The following is a 21,192-nucleotide window of genomic DNA, read 5'->3' on the forward strand; positions in this document are numbered from 1 at the left end:
GGCCCCTGAAAAGTCAATTGCACAGTATTAAAAATGTATCAAAATGTTAACTTTATATATGATAGGTTATCTTGTTTTCCGTTTTAACTAAACACGATTCTAATTTCCAAGTAGTACCTATATAATTAAAATAGTCATATTATAATAATGATGATAAATTTATTATTACGGAGGTGAAACTTTTTCTTATGTTTCGAGGCGCGCAAGACATCTTATCGATACGGCTGTGTGAATAAAAAAAAATAAAAACTTTTCCTATACTGATAGCAACGTGATGAGCGGCAGAATGTAAATTTTAAGAACGAAAGAAAAACAATTACTTTTTTTCCCGATGAAAACGAATGATTTATTAATGTGAAAAAAGAAAACATATTGGGTCGTGGAAACCGTGTTCCTCCAGGTTGTTTTATGTGGAAAATATGAATTATGGCGGAAGCCCATTAAACGTACAACATGTGCGTCCTTTTTGCTCGCGTTAAATAATAAAAACAAAATATATATAAAAACAAGCATTTAAACATGTAGCTGGAAATATGAAGAAGACGAAATATTTTATTCTCGTAAAGGGGATCCAGAGGCTCCGGTATATTTTCTCCAGCAACGAGTGTGATTTATCGTTCACGGCCTTCATTAAGCTCACGTTAAAACACCCTTTTTGCGCGCGATATTATTCCTGGGATTTCTTACTACTCCTCCCTTGAATTTTTTTAACTTTAATAATTTTATACGAGAAATCTTCGCTGTATGCGACTTCCCGCAAGTTCTACAGACTGATTTCTTTTTTCCCCTCAAAATACACCTTATGCCGGCCGCAGTTTTGAACTATTAACTTCGAAAATATTTTTTGAAGAATACCCCGAGAAATCTTCTTATAACATATAATAAATGCAATACAAATCACTCATCAGTTTTGTCATTATAGCTAATCATATTTTCCTAGCGCAATACCGCTGATAATCGTTTTATACGAATTACAACAACAATAAAGCGTGCAGGTCTTACAATTGCCGCCATGCGTTTGTGTTCGAGACAAAGACTTCATAAGTTACAATATTAATATAATATTATGACTTATTATGAAAGCAAACATTGTAAATAGTAATAATTGATAAATAGGTTAGCAATTATGTTCTCTTTGCTTATACTCGTAACTCAATATAACAACTGATTAAAGAACTTTTAATGTTTCATTTGCCAAATGCTAATTATCTATAACTGTAGTGAGTTTTATGTATAATATTATTTTAATTTTGTAACATTGCTTGGTGATTTTGAATACATTTTACATAATATTATAATATACATTGCGCCAGACTCGATTTACTCACGAATAGCCTGACAATTGAAATCAATTTTTATTGTCGTTCATGGATCATGAACTTTATGGAAACCCCTTGACTTGCCCCCGACGGACTTCCATGTACATAATATACCGTTCGTGGTATGAGTACACGAGGGCGACTGTCGCCTAATGTTTTATTCAAGTTCCTTATGAGCCACGTGGGTTTGGCCATCATAAACGCGGAAAACCCACAATTTTTTCACCATATTTTACGATACCGTGTTTATTTTATGGTAAGTATAGTCTGGAGTTCTGGACTCCGATCGATTTGTATACAGAAAACCGTATTTTCCCCCAACGGATTGTGTATCGAAGGGCAAAATCCAGACACCATATTATATAATATAATATTATATGTACGGTGAAATATATTATAATTTAAGTCACAATATATTTAATCGTATATTAAAATAGCATTTAAAAAAATATATTTCAATAATATTGAACGATATTATTAGTGTACATTATTATATTGCTTATTTTCATTTCTATTAACTGTACACAATACGTAGAATATGCTATATTATTATGTACAAAAACGGTTTTGTGAAATTCAATAGAATATACTCCTCAGTTCATTTATTTAATATGTTTGCAAAAACGTTGTGCGTTACCAAAGAAAGAGTGAAGTTTAAGAAGAGACGACTAATAACGATTCGCCGTTACGACTCGTCACATATGTGTCGTATACAATATAGACGGGCCGTGGCGACTCGCAAGAGCGGAAACACATCGTATTGATGATGGACAACAGACCCGACGTGAACCGGACATCCGTTATAATACCGTCAAAGTACGCGTCACGGTCCAACGGATCGCATTATAAACTCGGAGAATCTATATAAGATATACGCGGGCATTAATAAAAGGGTGGACAGGACGAGGACAGAGACTCTCAGGACGAGAACTGAGAAGCGAAGCACGCGAGTACATCATTTTCTTTAAACGTAAATTATAATATGTGCATATTATGTAAATTATAATATATCATATTCTTCGGGTTGGCCGAGCGGAAAACGTGTCGGTCCGTTTTCTTTACAGATGTCCGCGACCGTGTAATAATAATAATATATCGTCCGATCAGTTTAATATGTTGTATACGGCCTTACGTCCAGATGGCGTGTTTTTAGGTACTAGTCGGAGGATGTCACGCAGGTCAACCTGTGCTCTTTTAAAGAATATTATATTTTAATATATTTGCGCAAATAATGCATCGGCGAGTGATTGGATCTTTTGCTGCAAACCTTTACAAGTACACAGCAAATGTGTCTTCAAAGTGAAATTGTTTTAATTATTTTACTTATATGTAATGTGGACTGTAAAACTTTTTACATACACGCAGACCGCCTTGTGCGTACTGCAATATGAGTTTTATACTCTACATGATAGTATGAAGAACGCGACGTAGAAATTGCGAAAAGTTCCAAGTCATATTTGTAATTAATTATATTATAAATAACGAGAGCTCAGAAAATAGCCGGAGAAGATCGCGAGTGTTCGGGACGGAGAAAATATATCGCTGTTATATCGTACGCGGAACGATGCCGCATAATTACAATATTATTATTAAATTATTATCATTTATAATATATTGCACAAATGGAAATATACGAATTACACGGCCCACCGAATCGCAGTCAGTGGCGGTGATGTATACCAAACCAAACAATATTATAATATATTATACGCACACACAAGTGTATATACCTATTGTAATAATATATTATATTATTATAATGACGGAAAGGGGGGGAGAAAAATTAGAGGACGAAATTGATTATCGATGCAAAAAGGAGAAAGCGAAGAAGAAAAAAAACAATAATATATATATTTTTTCACCCGGTTCTTACTACCGTCGGCGAGGACGACTTCTTCGATTTCCGAGCCAGTTAACACGGCGGCGGTGTATTAAAAAACAATTATTCAACTTTAATGGGCATTATTTTGATATTCATTTGGCTATAAAACCAAAGATATTTTCAGCCCTGCAAGACGGATATATAATATTGTTATTGCGCAAAAAAAGAAGGGGAGCCCATTTTCTTAAGGTTTTTTTTTTAAACAATAATACATGTATATATTTTCACTCTGTTCGTTGCCGAGAATGTCAAAAGTTTGCGCTTAACGGGAAATTTAGACGAAAACATTTCTACCCTCCGACGGAACAAAAAATTACATACCGGCTTGTTTGTGGCCTATGGGGAATATATCTGCGCATTTGGAACCCATTCATCGGTGGTGGCGGCGGACAGCGTCTGTGAGCGTTTTTTTTTCCAGTTATATAATAATATGATATTTATTTCGCGCATTTTAAAATCGACGAATAGGACGCCTCTGTGACGTTTGGCTTACGGGCGTCACTCGAACAAGTAACCGTCATCATTTGTTTACAGCATTGAGAACATGTAACTAGAGACGTTATTCTTTGGAATTTATAATGATTAGGGCTGGTAATGTCATGTCCTGAATAAAACACCAAAAATGCGATTAAATATGCCCAAAAGTTCAAAACTATGAACCTATAAAATCCACTTCAATAATAAATAGTAATAGATTTATTAGCTAACCTAACTAAAATCCAAAACGATAATTATTGATCAGTTAAATAAATATTTAAATCAACTAGGAAGACTTTAGAGACTTGCGAGATTAATAAAATATTTGTACATACATATGAATAAAATCGAATTAAAACAACAACAGAAAAAAATGTTTCATAACGTGTTCGCGTGTCGAAAACGAATTCACAAATCGCAACTATATACATATAGGTATATTTCAAATAATATAATATAATAAAATATTAAATTATATCTTACATTCGTGACTATCGCATTAGCCAAATATTTTCAACATACCATAAAATCGGGGACCAGTGTGTGCGGGTGTGTGGGTGTAAGTCTGTACGCAGGTTTAATATATAGAGCCTCTGTAAATCGTATTATCCGAGGGAGCTACGCTGCCTAACGAATGATGAACGTGAGCAGTTTCTTGCGCGCGTATATACTGCGTGTGTATACTGTATATACCTATATATATAGGGGTAGTAGTGGGCCGTGAGTATGGAACAAGGGGGTGGGATGTGGGAGAGGGTGAGTGTGGGAAACTTTGTCGTTACCCCGAAAAGTTTTTATTTTCGGCAAAGGGCTAGTAGAAAAAAAAAAGAAAAAAAAAGTCGTTCGCAGTCTCAACGGCGTGCGTGCGAATTCGGTTCCTACGGATATAGCGACGGCGGTAGCGTGGCGGGACGGATTTTCATAATTTCTTCGTCGTATATACTTATTATTATTATATTGGGAGGAGGTGTTTTTCTTTATATATATATTATATATTATTATAAAGAAGAGAAACTTTTTTTTTCGTCACACAAAAACCGTAACTTTTTGTCTGTTAAATATTTCATGACAGGTCTCATGCCGGTCAAAGTCGTCGGCGTTTAAAGAACTACGCCGGCCGTGGTGTGTTCCTTTCGTCGCACGGCATAAATCCACCGGCATTCACGTGATCCGAATATTTAGCAGTGCCTCGCCCCCTACAGTGTACCTAATATAGTGATTTCGACCACCTCCCCCCGAATAGCGCCTCAGCACCAGTAGCGGGCCGACGCATATAATTGAATCCTAGTAAAGTATCGTTATTATAGGTATTACTCGATGACATGCCCATTCAGTCACGATTACCGGTTATTAATTATTTACCTTTCGAAAATTATTGGCTGCCTGCACGAAAGCTCATTTTAATAATAATGAACGAGCAATGCCTACGCGAGCTGCTCACCGTTTGATTGTCAATCGTTGAAATATTAAAGCATTATTCGACTAACAATAAAAAAAAATAATAATAATCTATAATATATTAATAATAATAAAAAAAAGAAATACCCTGTACCTATAACCTTTTTGTACGTGGGTAGAATATGGCTAAAAAAGCAGAGAATATATTTTAAAATAATATAGAATCTTATTGTAAAACTAATAATAATTTCCCCTTACATAGTATATTATAATTTTTTTTAAAAATTTTTATTAACTTCAATCAAAAGTTATTACAGCTCAATTATAATATTATTATGTAATTGATATTATTTTTATTATTGTGATTTTTATTTTTATTACTACACAACATAGGTATAGAGATATTATATAATATAATATAATATTGATCGATTTTCTGTACCATATGTATATAAAATGAATATTTCCATAAAATAAATAACTCATAAACATAATATAAATTAATATTTCAATAGAATTTCGTGTAATTGTATGATACCTATGATTTAAAATATTTGTATTTTCACTATTGAAAGACAAAAGTGAAGAAATTTATCAAAAAGCAGGTAAAAAGTGGATTGAAACATATAGTTAGAGATACAAATAAGATAAAATACACAAGTTTTACATGATAGAAAAATAAAATATAATGTCATAAAATATTGAAAAAACAAACTTTAAATTTTATCTTTTTGTATCTAAAAATACATTTTTACTTTATTTTACTATGGTTGCTGTTATTTTATACAAAACAATTTAATAGTCTGTATTCCCACAGTATATCATTTATAAATAAGTATTCCCAATATTCTTCAGTATTTATTTAAAAATAAAAATAGATGCGTTACAACTTAAATTTATGTCGTTGGTGGTTCTAATAAATGTTGTAAACGATTGATTATAAATGATGCACGATTGTTATGTAAAGGTATTAAAAAAAATCTTTTGATTTAACTCAAACGATATTGTATTATCATTTAATTTAAACTGATATTAAATTAGGTACCTAAATCACATATACAAAATATGGAAAAGCTCTTAAATGAATTATAATAATATTATCAGTTTCACACTACAACTACGAATGCATCGGTAACGAATTTTGGGTTGTAGCACATTCATTCGTCTCGACGACGATGATGACGACTTTCGTTTAGATTTTCACACGTTTTTAAGAATTCGTGTCGGAATATAAAGGTGACACATTAAACTTTAGTTCATTGTACCTACTACGCGGCTTTAGAGCAAGTGTGACGGATAAAATGTGAAAATGTACAGACGCACGTCCCATATAATATGTACATACATGTAAGCGTTGGAGGAATTGCGAACGGAGACAATATTATAGAGTGTGATCTCGACGGGACCAGGAAAACCTTTTAGCGCCCTATCGTCGAGCGATGCGCGTTTTGTCCTTTTGGACGACCGCGATGACGAATATATAGTAAGGACGACGTTCTTCGCTTGGTGGCGGCAGGATAATCCCAGAAGTGGGCGCTCAGGATATGCAACATTAATGGCACCCAAGTGACCGGCACTTACATTTATATTTCAACGGCAACCAGTCGCGTTTCCCACGGCGCGCGCGTCACATGTGCCTGTCACGAAAACATTATAATATTATATACCTATAATATATAATCGCACGCTTCAATAAGGCAACCACCGCCGTCGTTCGTCAAGTAGGTACCTAACCTACCTAAGACAGCCACCATACGACCCGCCATCAGAAGCAAGCCAATTATTATTACAAGCGATACATTATTATTATCATAACACAACTGCCAGCAGCTGTTCCCACGTTCCCGTTTTTGACGCGGTCCTGCCTATAGGAAATTTGTGCTGGCCGTCGACGTTTATCGAGCAAATGACGGTGGTGGCGAGACGGGAATGTGGTATTATTATTACTATATCGGAGTATAGCTTAGACGAAAATTTTCTGAAAAATAAATAAAAACCGATACGAAACGAATTAAAATCACGTAAGGTGTTGTTGACGAAGGTCTCGTGACTTGGCGGCGGAGCAGACGGTGCCACCCGCCGGGTATTACGGTAACAATTATTTTTGTTGTTGTTGCAAAAAGCCCTCCGGAAGAGGCTATGAGAGTCCCGGATAAATATATAATTATATATAGCTCGTGCGCGTGTTATACTCACGATTTATCGTGGACGTCAAAACCCAAGCGTAGCACATAGGTATTATTGTTGTTATTATTTTGCAAACGCGTTCCTAAGACGTCTGAAATGAAAATAGAACGGTTGCGTATACACAACCGGAAACCAAAACGTTTCGACGTAATCAAAGTTTGTTGCCGGATACAATATCTATATTATATTATAGTTTATATGTTCCCGATTGACATGCTCCGCAGACTCGTACAAATGTACGAATGACTTATTGCGAAAATCGCATTGAACGGAAAATAATTACAATATTTAGGTAGATCTCTGAGTAACTTCCCAAACAGTCGGTGAACATGGCATATCCGCCATTGATTTCAATATTTCAAGTTCGATAGGACAATAATTACCAACCACAACGTGAGATGACGATTCGATTTGAAGGTTTTTATAAAATTTATATGATATGCCTATTACCTATTATAATATACTAGCGTAATATCTCATTACAAACTCTAAATTGGTCGAAAATAAGCAAAGTAACCAAAAAAAGATAACCGGGAACCACGACGTAATAATGTTTGTTTTGTCTGAAAAAATATTATTCCTACACAACTTTATTATATAGGTATCTAATGTTATACTATATTATAATGTTAATAATAACAAAAAAAAAGTATTTTGATATTATATTGATGATAGTGAATAAAATATATTATATTTTAAGATTGTTAATAATCGATTACTTTACAGCGCGCATTTAGTAATCTAAGCTTTAATCGTGTAATGCAATTTATTAGTTGTTCCTCAAATGGAAAATTAATTTTCTGTTAGAGCATAGGGTGATAGATAAAATAGGTTTTTGTTCTCGGAGAATGCAAAGTGATTAGCTGTTGTAGGTAAAAGTAATGACAAGGGTGTACACAGAGGTTTTTTTTATTGTTCTTTAAGCGTCAAAGGAACTATATCATGTTTTGCCGATCGGCCGAAGAACAAAACAATCTACTTCTCATCCATTCGATTCCCTTAAGTTTATCATTCTCGGGTTTTCCGGGCAAAATATCTTCAAATATCCTATAATCGTTGTATCTTTGGCGCGAGGGTGTGTAATTTCCGTTAGGACGATTTTAGTAGCCGATTTATGGCTGAGAAAAGTTCAAAACGCCCTCACGGAATCCCCGGGTATATAGAATTCCATTTTCCCAAAATGATAATATTATTATGTGCTAATTCGAACTAAACATTTTTTTTTATTTTTAACGCATCATAATATTATGTTTTTATTTTTACCCCGTCCCGAGGAGTAGGTGCACGCGCAAGGGATAACGAGAGATATAAAAAAAAAACGTAACGCTTTAACAATATAACAAGAGGGTATTCCATTACCATTACGAACTCAATGGGTCGAAATGATATGCCAAACGAAGATTTTTGACGCCGATCGCGATGTACTGCAGGGGACGAACATCACTTGAACCTTTAGACGGAAATCGCAGTCATTAAAACGTGGACGGCAAAAAAGTACACTCGAAAAGAATATGTCATTTTGCTTGGGGTTTAGTGATCGTTTCCGATTTTGACCTTTATGATTTTTTTTTTTATCTTGTACTGAATGCAATAATATATGCCGCATAGAGGGTTACGGTTTATGTATGGGAGAAAAAAATAATTTTCTATAGAATTTGAAAAAGCAAAAGCGTATTTGCAAGTATGAGAGAAATATTGAATTCGGAGACTTTTATAATCGTTATAGTGAGCTCACAATATATTGAAAAACCTACACGTGCAATTAAAATAAAAAAAACCAATACATCTGTTTGGGATCTAAAAATACCAAAAAAAAAAAAAAACTATATAAATCGCAGTTTATTATTTTTATTACATATTCTCCGATGGGGGTTTAATTATTATGTTTTGCAAAGAACATGTATGATGAAACTATTTAAAAATGCCTCAATGCTAACTACAATTATATAAATTTTATTAAGTCAATACATATAAGAGTTTATTTAAAACATACTAGTTTGCTTAACAAGATTGATAAATATTCAAAATATATCTTGGATATTATTATTTTAATATTTTAAATTATTATTAGAAATGTTTGAATTTGCGATCAGAATATTGAGATGAAAACGAAAATAAAACATATTATTATATATTACATATTATATAACATCTCAATCAACAATTTTTAAAGGTAGTTCATTAATATATATTGGTTTTTAATATAAGATGGTTTGTGTTTTTTGGTACCAGAAATTACTTATTGTAAATGTAATTTTGAACAGTGGTTCACTTAATAGGTAGGTAGACATCGATTACAATGCATAAGTCATCAAAGATGTAATCTATTGATTTTTTCAGATTTCAAAAACATAAAAATAATGCTATCTAACTAAAATGTACGGCACGGTCGTCTTTCGTAAAAAGTTCATTTGTGATAACATGGATCTCAACTAAAGGTTGTTATGAATGTGATAGCATTTGATCATTGATTTAAATTTTAAACTCATAATATTATACTGTTTATATAGTATATACTGTCATAAAGTAAAATTATCAATATAAAAATTTAAATACTAAAAATAAAATTGTATGTTTGCATATTATTATCATTTTCAAAATAAAAAAAAATAACAAACTACCAACATTATGTTTTTTTGTGTTTATTTCAAACCGGTGGCCAAAGAAAAATAAATGAACATTGACATTAATCGTTCAATCAAAATAATATTATGAATTATATATAATTATATGATGTAATCATTAAAAAAATAAGAACATATTATTAGTATGTTATAACCGATTAAAAATTATTATCTTTCTATCTGGGGCTGTTACTGATCCACTCTTATACAAAGTATACAAACATCGTGTATAGAATGTGGCGTAAATTATAGATTGACGTTGTAAGATTTTTGTAAATTCTAGCTAGTGTGGCTTTCGCGTATCCGATCACTAGTAATCTCGTCCGAGCGCTATTTTATCCACGGACGTGCTGATTGCGTTTATGTGTTGTATGAAGTAGGACCAAGTACGTGTGTAACCAGAAAACACATTCGATCCACTCATCCCGGTAAATGGTATGGTATTCTCCAAGTAATTTACTTTTTCAAGAAATAGGTTTATTTGGTATTTATGATTCTTGCTTTGGAAAAAACCCGGGAACCACAGAAGATTAGTCCGAAAATAAACAACCATTTTCATAACTAAGTTATATCTCTGCAGCGGATGCAGGTACCGGCTCATTCAATACAGTTCAGGGTTTTGGAGTAAAAAACGAACGTTGTACGTACAACACAAAATATTAAATGATTCGAAAAATAACAAAACAGAAACTGCATTTTTAGTTTTTGCCTATCGGATGCTTTGATATGTTTGTCTCGTAAAAAAAATAAATAAAAAACACAGGTAGTGTAAGCATAGGTACCAGAAAACTCTGAGCAGTTTTATCATGATAAAGCATGTGCAGCATTCACTGAGCATAAACAAATTTATAAAACGCACTTTAAGCGTATCGGAAAACATTGAGAAGTTACCATATTAGTTTTCACTATAAGCACAGACGAATTTATAAAACGCACCTTAAGCGGATCGTACAGAAAAACACTGAACCATGGTTCATCAACTGCAAGTTTTATAAGCATTCACTGAGCACAACAAATGTTTTAAACGCACCTTAAGCGTATCGCCACCGTGTACATTACACTCGTTGGTTGTGACGATGAACATCAAGCACCGAATTCTAATAATTTTAAACATAACATCAATAGTATTTTTCCACCTCTCTTTAGAAACCTATGACTACGTTGCGATGCGATCAATTTTACACGTTGATATATTATTTATCCGAAAAAAAATTAAGTCTGTTCTTTGTCCTATATATTTTGTTATATTTTTGTACAGTTTAATAACAGGTTTACATAACACAAATCGTACTGAAAATAAATTAGTGGACAAGTAACCACTTTCTAGTATTGTGGATGTTAAGTGACCCTCACCATTGAGTAAAGGTCACTATAAAAGATACGTTAAATTTTAATCTAAAGATAAATAATTGTATTTGACAAAAAATGATTCTAGTCAGTTTATATTTGACGTCTACAAAACAATGCACGTCTTTGACGAATTTCGTTAAAATTTTAAGTTGATGCCCTTATACAAAATGAATGGAGCTTCATGATAAACTTTTTTTTAAATTCAAATTTATTAAAATTTATTAGAAAGCTTGTATTAAAAACTCAAACATTGGGTGTATAAATAAAAGTTCAATACATTTTTAAGTATAAAATAGTTAGTGAATTTTCTCTGCTTTGACGGATTTTCTTAAAACTTGAAATTCAACTAGCTCAACTAATGGTTGTTTTTGTTATGAATGTTTTGTTTTATCTATGGCATATGATCGTAAATTTCCAAATTAAATTAATAATACATTGGTTAGATACTGTGTCGAAGTAAATTAAGCAAAACGAGTAACCTGCTGTGTTTCTATAATATTAAAGTATTAAAAAAAATATTAGTGAATATTTTTATAGAATCCAAGAGCCATTGTAGTATAAGTTTACTAAAATTAGTCTGGACGTTTATTTTTTTCTAACAATATCAGTAAAAAACTAAAATAATTTTAGTTGAACTTTAAATGTTTGATTTTCAATGATTTTCTAATATTATAATAGCATACGATTTTTGGCATGATCATGTCTTTTCTTTATAAGCATAGATATAAACTAAATAGGTATCTACTACTACTACTTATAATAATATAATAATATGTTACTTAAAGATACAAAAACATGTTTAAACATTTCATGCCGTATCTATTTATTTCACGTAAGAAGGGTATGTAACGGCCACAAAAACGACAGATTTCCGACGATACAAGGACAATGAAGAAAATATTATGTCAAAATGCGTCCCAACACGTTTTTGACCGAAAATAACATCATCCTAGTTGTTTCACTCTTACCGGGCGCACATATAATACGAGAGTGCATATGACATAAAAAAAAACCTTTTTCCTCTTCACCGGCTTTTAGGGTAGGTACACCTATTCGAGATATCGTTTACAAGAGCAACCCCTTTATTACATACGGGCGTGCTTGGGGTAAGGATTAATGAAATAATTACGGCGCTCACATCTCACATACAAGGACTCGCACACTAGAGGATTAGCAAGAAAAAAGGAACAGGCTGAATAGTGGCGGTATACGTGCCGGTAAACGGCGTTTTTGCTACATATTTTACCCTCCGTTGTCGTATGAATAATGATTACCGGTGTCCGGTTTTGAACAAAAAATAATATTGTGTTGGTTCCCAAATAGAACAGCAACGGAAAAAGAAAAACAGTAGGGTGTTTGCCATTATAATGATTATGATATTTAGAAGTCATAACATCAAGTATAAAATATGATAACGAAATCTACTATAGTCTCAAAATGCTACCTACTTAATACATTATTACAAATTATATTTTATCATAGTTTGCTGAATAATGAAAATGGCACTCTTGTTCAGAAAAAAACGAACTACCTATTGAACTAACGAATTATCATTGTAAAATATCAAACATTTATTTAAAAATATAGTACACGTACACTAAAGTTTAAGGTGACATTGAGCATCATAATAATATGTTATATATACTAAGTTTCCGAGTGACGAGTGTAAAGTAACGGATCATGAAAATTATAATGACCATTCTATAATAAATCTTTAAAATAAGTTATTTACTAAAAAATTAAAATTTCTGTTAAAATTATCCTCATAGACCTTAACAATAATGATTAATTTAGACTATTAATATATTATAAATATATTGTAAAATATCGTGGCGTACCTATTACTACCAAATTTCCAAAGTTTTGTTTTAAGCTTGTGAATACTTTTAATATCTAAGCCAAACTTTAAAATGAACATAGGTACATATTATATGATTATTTATAATAATATTATTTGTTTATAGAAAAATATTATTTTTATTCAGTAAATTGAATGAGGAAACAAATGATGTGACGCAGTTTATGTAAAGCTAAAATTGATAAATAAATAATTGTACTGTCGTAAAACTGACTTTTTAAATGTTTTATATCAATTATTGATGTGAATCTTTAATTTTCTATAACATAAACTATTATTTTTCAACGTATTACCAACGATTATTAATACTATAGTATTATCTAATTATTATCATATAGCTGAAATTTAAATTGTTATACTTATAAAAAATCAAAATATAGTCACGAAAATATTTATTGCAAGTGTAAAATATTTACTAAGGATAAAAAAAATTGCGAACCTGGTAGATTTTAGGAAAGTATTCGTTTGGTTACGCGATTTGAGCGGTGCGGTATATTGGCGCGTTGAAGTTTCCGTAACGGCATGGCGAAAAATACTTGGCGGTCGGCCGAACGCGAAAACGGCATGATGATAATATAATATTATGTTACTTAAAAATGAAGAAAATTTTTTTTTTTTAAAAACCCAAAAACACGGACGGAAACGTTTGCTCGGCTTAGTGTTGCAGCAATTCTAAATATTATTCTAATTATTATTATTTATTATTATCGTGAGGTAGTATTCGTAACCGGCGACGGACCGACACTGAACGTGTGCCCATCCCGACAATCCGAGTTCGAAAAACTTGGCCGCCCTTCATATATAAAGTTAAAATACTTAAACTTCTGTAAAGTTTTTCTCCGTGCACTTTTTAAAGTCCCGAAAACTCGATAGAACAACAAACAACAACTAAGTTTGCCGCACCTAGTCACTTTTATTACAGTTTGGAAACAAAGTTCACCGGCCCCGCCGCGCCCCAATACTGTCGCGGCGTTCCGGACACGCGGTCTGCAGTTCGCAATCGAAGACGCGACGATAATGACGACGGTGTCATCGGTTATTATTGGAAATATATATTATGTCGTACATATTATGTGCTAAGTAAATTTTCAGAGTGAAAACAAAAAAAAAATTCAAATGAAAACCAAAACCGAAAAAAAAAATATAAAAGTGTTCGTGTGGTACATACCTGACTCGGTCGCCGTGTTTGTCGGACTCCGCGATACACGGAGCTGTACGAGTAGTACGACGTCGTATGCGGGGAGGAAAAAAAGTAACCCGACCGAAATGTTGGGAAAAGTTTTTCCCGCGCTCTCCACTGCTGCCGCTGCTGCTGCTGCTGCTGCTGCCGCCGCCGCTAACACACACCCCCAGGCCCCACGAACGATCGCGGCCGACCAGTGCCGACACCGAACCGAACTGTTGGAGACGCGGTGGCCAAATGAACGCGCCGGCGGACCTACGGGACACTCTACCCCCTGCGATAGGGTCGGACTTGGCTGCCGAAAACGGTGGGGGTGCAAGTCATTGTTGTGCAGCGCGCGGAACTTGCCACGGCTCGCGCTCAAAATGGATTTTCAGCAAAGCGTCTTTACTCAAGACGTGTTTTGTTTGTCGAATTTTTCCACCCCCTCTCATTCACTAAATATACGTGTGTGTGTGGAAACGAGACAGCGAAATTTTTAATCATAAAATTAAGCCGTTTTTTGTTGTTTTTATTAACTATGTTTAACGCTATCAAAAACTGTTTTGTTAAATTTATTCCGATCCATATACATTCAATAATATTAGAACGAGGGATAATTTTGTAATAAAATTCATTCAATTGGTAAATTTGAGATAATCCGATATCAATGAGAGTACGCTGTCTTGCATGACATTGGCTTTAAAATTAGAAAAGTTGAACTTTGGATAGCTTATTGTATTGGACGTGGGTGTTGGTTGAATGTTGTAATCTTACATATAAAATAAATTACCTCTTAGTCTTCAAAAAAATTCAAAATTTAAATGTTATTTGTAAATCTCTATAGGAAAGTATCCGAAATAAATTAAATTTGTGTCTGTTATACACCACCGGGAACCGTCGAAAAATACTAAAACATCTAGGTATTTTTGAATTTTTTATTAATCAAGTAAAACTTTTAAATACATTTATCATCTAACGCAGATATACGGTTGTAAATCCTGAAAACAGTTTCTCATTATTGATATATAACTAATAATAATTGATAAAATGCAAGCCAACTATCGTTTTCAATGTATATTTTTGTCTCAGATACTGACTGAAATCAACTAAAACAAAAAAAAATAATTATTGTTCATTATGAAAATTAGTAAAATTTTATTTATGTTTTAGATTCTGAGCGATCAATTCAAGTAAAAACTGAAGATAAAACATCTTGTGAAAATAATAAAATAATTCGTTTAGAATGTTTTATTCTATTTATTTAGTATTTATTGTTCTTAGACAGTCATAATATTGATGTAAATGTTTAAAAGTATAGATTTATTATGAACATGGGCACGATATGCACATACTTCATTTCACATCTTACATTTGGTAAATATAGTTTTACAGCTATGATATTTACTAAACAATAATTACTATTGTTCAAAAAAAGTTATTAAAATAAAAATACTTAATTGATTAATTAGTAAAAATAAGACTCACGTATTTATTACAAAGCTCGGGGATAAGATTTATAAATATTTTTTTATGTAACACCTACCTAGATTAAAATAAATATTTATTTGTTTTTAAAATGTATATATTCACATTCATCCCGAAATTAAAATATTTTTCCTTTACTTAAGCATGGCTGATTCAATTTAATAATACTTCCGAATGGGTTAAATTTAATTATACATTGTTATAGTAGTTATACTGTGGGTGAAATAATAGTTCTCAAAACAGTAGCAATTATTAATTATTTATCATCTATCAGTAGGTTGTAAGTATTCAATACTCGGGATACACAAGTACACAACGTCATATTATGAATAATTTGATTATTTAATATCGAGGACAGTGGCTAATGAACAATATGGAATGTATTTGACAAAACCGTTAATCAACATAAAAATATCATAATTTATGAGATAAGAGTCAATATTTTAAATGAATTTCAAACATATCAACGTAAACATTAGCGATAGATGACAGACACTGGACTCGATTAATGGATTATAAATACCGAATAACCGATTCGCGAGTCAGTGATGATTCACAAAACGGTTTTCTTTTCTTCGTCACGTCACCGTGACAATTTATGATGATAATAATAATAATAATAATAATAATAATAATAATAGTACATTTATGAGATGTATATAATCATTTAAATTTGTCAATTGTAGCGGCGGCGGTGGCGTTCGAGTATATAGTGACGAGTGCGCCTATATCACTATATTCATAACGGCGCGGCAGCGACGGCGAGAGCGAAAGCGCGAGAGGGGGTTGATAATGAATTACGGACAGTGAATTCTATTAGTATAAATATGCCGCCTTCGTGCCTTTTAAGAGGATTAATTTGGCCGAAGCCAAACGTATTTACCTTTTTCGACCCTTCTTGGCACTGTCCCGCCCGCCGTTGCCGGACAGCGTATAATGCGTACCATACTATCTCCGCGGCCGAGTCCTTTTAAACGTCTGTCAGTTTATTACTGGTAAATCTGCTGACATGCTTGTCGTTTTGTGCTTATGGAAATTACGGTGCCCATATACCGGCGACCGAGTATAATCCGGTCCTCGTCTTGTCATCTCGCAGTATATTATAATATATTATATTATGGCCACGAGGACGGACGGACGGCCGGCCTCTCCGTGGCTTCGACCTACGTCAAAAATAATATGAGACGTAGGCTAAAACACCGCAAACGCATAATCCGATTATGACGACGACGACGACGACGACGACAATTATTCGGCAGCGTCGTGTAAACGTTATTATAATAGAGTATTACGATAATGACTATACTACTACTATACAGGTACTGCCCCGCAGACGACCAGTGCTAAAATATACATAAAAAACAGGAAGTAGAAGGAACCCAATCGTTTTTCAATAATAATAAAAAAAAATCCTGTCAAAAAACATAAAACGCCATTCGTGTTATACTATTATTTTTTATTTTTCTGGATTTTCCGCGATATATTTAGCAATTTGGTACGTAGAAAATATCAAGCCAAAAAGGAACAGAATGGTTAGGATATGATTAAGTGGATAAAACAATAAAAAAATATTAGTTCCTTCGGGCCGGATTTGAACCAGCGGCCTATGGATATCTGAGATTGTTCAACCACTACAGTCCACCGCTCTACCAACTGAGCTACCGAAGGTGTTACACTGTAAGCTGGTTTGTCAGGTATATAAACAAATACGCCAAAGACGCACAGTTGTACTTTCACCCGAAACGCAACGCCGTCACATTCGCCGGATTCCCGCCTAAAGTGAACGTATACGGACGCGGCTTGCAAAAACATAGTTAACAAAAATGCGAGGAGAGGTTAAAAATAAATAGAACAGGAAACAATATGAAACGAAGTGCTACAAATATCACGCAGTTGCATAAAGTCGTAACTATAGGTATAATAAAATATTAAATGCATGCAATGTGCGAGTTTTGTACGATTTAATCGAATATGAGTGATTGTTACTATATAGGTAATATAATATGTTCCGTGCGATCAGGTTTATCAGAAAAAAATTACTGATTCTACGTGATCAATTTTTCCGACGCATAAAAGTTTAAAATTAAGGTCGTTGACTTTTGAAATTATAATTTGGAAATAACTTTCAAACTAAATGTCTGGTGTAAGTATAAACTTTTTAATAGTTTATGTTGTTTAAAAATCGTATATATTATTTTGGAATTTCGTACATTATGTTTTATAATGAAACAAATTATAATGCTCATAGTAAAAATGTAAAATATTGAATATTTATTTTCCATATTGAAAAGAACAAACAAATGTAAATGTATTAAATATATCAAATTATTATTATTATTATTTTTATTAGCGGTTGTATAGCGGTAGTTAATATTTAATATTGTGTTTGAATAAATTATAAGAATAATTTTTCAACCAACTTTCTTCGTTTATTGATAAAATAATATTTTATTCACAATGCACACAATAACTTTTAGTTTATAAATGATTTATTATTGCTGTTAACATGGCTCAAAAACGTTCAATATCGTTGTATTGTTGAATAATATTTTTCCACGCACATTATTATACATTTTTTTAAGTCGTCCCGTAACACCTTATTATGCAACATTAAGATTTTATTTACAATACAATTATTTAATCATATCATAATGAAATACGTTTGATGAATAAAAAAACTGTCTTTCCGACAGTTGTATCGATGGACGAATTAATTTCTGGTGACGTTTTTTTTTTTACTGAGTTTCAGTTATATATAAGTATGTATCACATCGCATCTATAATCCGGACAAGAGAAAATAAAAAAAAACCGCCCACTATAAGGCCAATATTTATGCTATCACAGGTGCATTATAAATACTAAGATAATTACGAGTGCGCTTAATTTCGATTTTACCGATAAATTATGATATTATATTATGATATTGATAGTCAGATGGTTACTCATGATCTGAATGGACTGACATTGCTGGAAAAACTTTCTGGTGAGAAATTAGAAAAAATCTCAGTCAGTGGGCCCTATGCATCATACAGGGCGATCGGCGATCGTCAACTATATTATAGCGATCATTCATAAAATTATAATATTATATCAAATTGTTGTTTTGGTGGAGAGACTCGAGAAATCATCGAAAGCGTTTTCTTTTATCTTTGATATTACGTAATAATTGAGCTGGCCAACAATTCGCGCGAAGGGCGGCACGGGCGGCGCGCGCGCGCGACACAGCCGTGGCGCCCGGCTGACGTGTCGGCACTGCCGCGCCGTTACGCCGCGTACGGACCACCTCTGGACGGCAGTGCGCATGGTCGGAAAGTTTTGCACGCCTCCCGACCCACGCGAACTTTAGCCGGTGGTATATAGTGGCGCAAAAGTTTTGCCACCCGCCGCCCGGTCGACGGCGGCGCGCGCGCTTTACGGCGCGTCCAAGGCGGGTTGATCGGTGGTGAGCGACGGCGGTACGGGAGGCGGGCGGGCGGCACGGCGGACGGGCAGGTGGTTAGCCGTGGAAGTAACTCGGGTGGGTGGAGGGGGTTAAAGTTTCGAAACGGTTTTTCATCGAGCAAACCTCCCCGGTTGCCCCCTACACCCACACACCCACCGACAACACCCGCCGACCAGTGCATCACACACACTCGCACGCACACATACACTGGGCTTCCGAGACCCCACGGCCACGGTTTCCCAGGACCCACGACAGTTTTTCTCTTTCTCGCTCTGCACCAGCGATAGTATAATACTCGTTTCTTATTCGTCACCGCCGCCGCGCGCCCACGAAAGAGACCGTCTCATATATATGCGCCGCACACACCTGACCCCAACAAACTGTGTACAACGCGATCTCTATTTTTTTTTTTCATACAATATAGGTACGTTGGTACACGCGATACGCGTATTATAAAATATAAACCCAAGCGTGGGTATTATCGTAACTTAAAAGATTTGGCAGAGAGAGAGAAGAAAAAACGATAGTAATAATTCGCGTCGTTTTTACCTAAATAATTACAATATACAATAGTGTTGCGTCCACAATACCGCAGCAGCTCCTCCGCATCACTAAAAGGTTTTTATTACCCGCCTCGACCTAGTTTCGTCCCTATCCGAACGCTGTGCGTAATACCACCGAGAACAACGACGACGATTATATGTTTCAAATGCGTCTTACACTTTAGATATATTATAATAATATATGTTTCAACGTATTAGCTTTCGTTCGCATTAGAGGAGATCGTTCGATAGTAATAATAATATGTAGTTGGATAACATTCGAAGACGCTCTCAACTGATTAGGCCACGAGCAAAAGCGATAAATAGTTTCGTACTCGGATAAGTCGACTATATTGTAATATTAAAATTCCGAGCCTCATGTGGATTGAACATATTATTGATACAGACTCAACTACTCGAGACTCTCGTAGATGTAATTTCTGAAATTGTATTCTAAAAATTTAAAAAACGATTACGATTGAAAAATGTAGTCTTTAAATGGCCATTTTATTGGAAATAAAAAATAATATTTAACACGTATATCACAGTGTTATCGAGTCATCATTATTGTTAGGTCCACCAAATAGTTGTAATTGATGCAAATTATGTTTATACGAATATAGTTAGAAACAGAATAAATCAAAATAGAACAAAATAACTTTTGAAATTTGCAAAGATTAAAAACTAAACAAAAACATCGAATTATTACAAGTGTACAATAGAAAAACAATAATATTATTGTTTTATTGAAACAAGTTATTAGAACAATAAGAGTTACCTGTATATTTCATTGCTATTTTTACAGATATGTATAAGTGAATAATAATTTACTATAGGATTGAAGATATTCAATCAAAGCTCATTGAAAAATATTTCTTTATATACATTTTTTATCCAACATTTTTTATATTATATGATCAATCAAGTCTGTAAGTATAAAATGCTGTAAAAAAAATTAAGTAATAAATAAACTTCGTATGGAAAACGGCATCTTACACAAAACAAAAAGCACTATATCTATTACACAATTTGTTCGTATTGTAGTGAACATGGGAATATTATAGTGTTCTGCAGTCGCATAATTCAATTTTGTTTGTCGGATAACGGGTTGTGAAATAAGTGAGCGGGTAATGCACTTAAATAATAAGTTTAAAACACGGTATTATATATTATATAGTTATAACCGGTCAATACACAATACGCAAACACATCGCATTCTGGTAACAACAATAATAGTAATAATAATAATGGTAACAACGATTTGCGTGTTTTTGATATGTCGCGGTGGATGGCAAAAACAATAATAATGTTATAATAACGTATACGACGAAAATTTCGGGCGACGCCTTTATACTGCGGTAAAATTGTCGATATATTCAATGGCACAAAACACGTAATAATATTGTACGTGTATACTGTACACACACACACACACACACACACACACACACACACACACTCA

At 33.6% G+C, this 21,192-nt stretch overlaps 1 protein-coding gene and 1 non-coding gene across 11 annotated transcripts in view; both read right to left on the minus strand.

Annotated features, from left to right (window-relative positions):
* Positions 1-21,192, minus strand: part of LOC111031450 — a 238,595-nt gene that overhangs the window by 90,859 nt on the left and 126,544 nt on the right. The window contains exon 1 of one of the 10 annotated variants that reach the window (XM_022311382.1): positions 14,264-14,519. The exons of 8 other annotated variants lie outside the window; for them this stretch is intronic. The gene's annotated coding sequence lies outside the window, so the exon portion shown is untranslated. Of the gene's footprint in view, positions 1-13,534; positions 13,838-14,263; positions 14,520-21,192 lie in introns of those variants that run through there. One more of the 10 variants, XM_022311384.1, reaches the window with a different exon arrangement.
* Trnay-gua lies at positions 17,322-17,413 on the minus strand. The gene is given in 2 exon segments: positions 17,322-17,357; positions 17,377-17,413. It is a non-coding gene; the product is annotated as a tRNA-Tyr (tRNA).

Source organism: Myzus persicae, unplaced genomic scaffold (genome assembly GCF_001856785.1).
Source record: "Myzus persicae strain clone G006 unplaced genomic scaffold, MPER_G0061.0, whole genome shotgun sequence".
NCBI lineage: Eukaryota > Metazoa > Arthropoda > Insecta > Hemiptera > Aphididae > Myzus > Myzus persicae.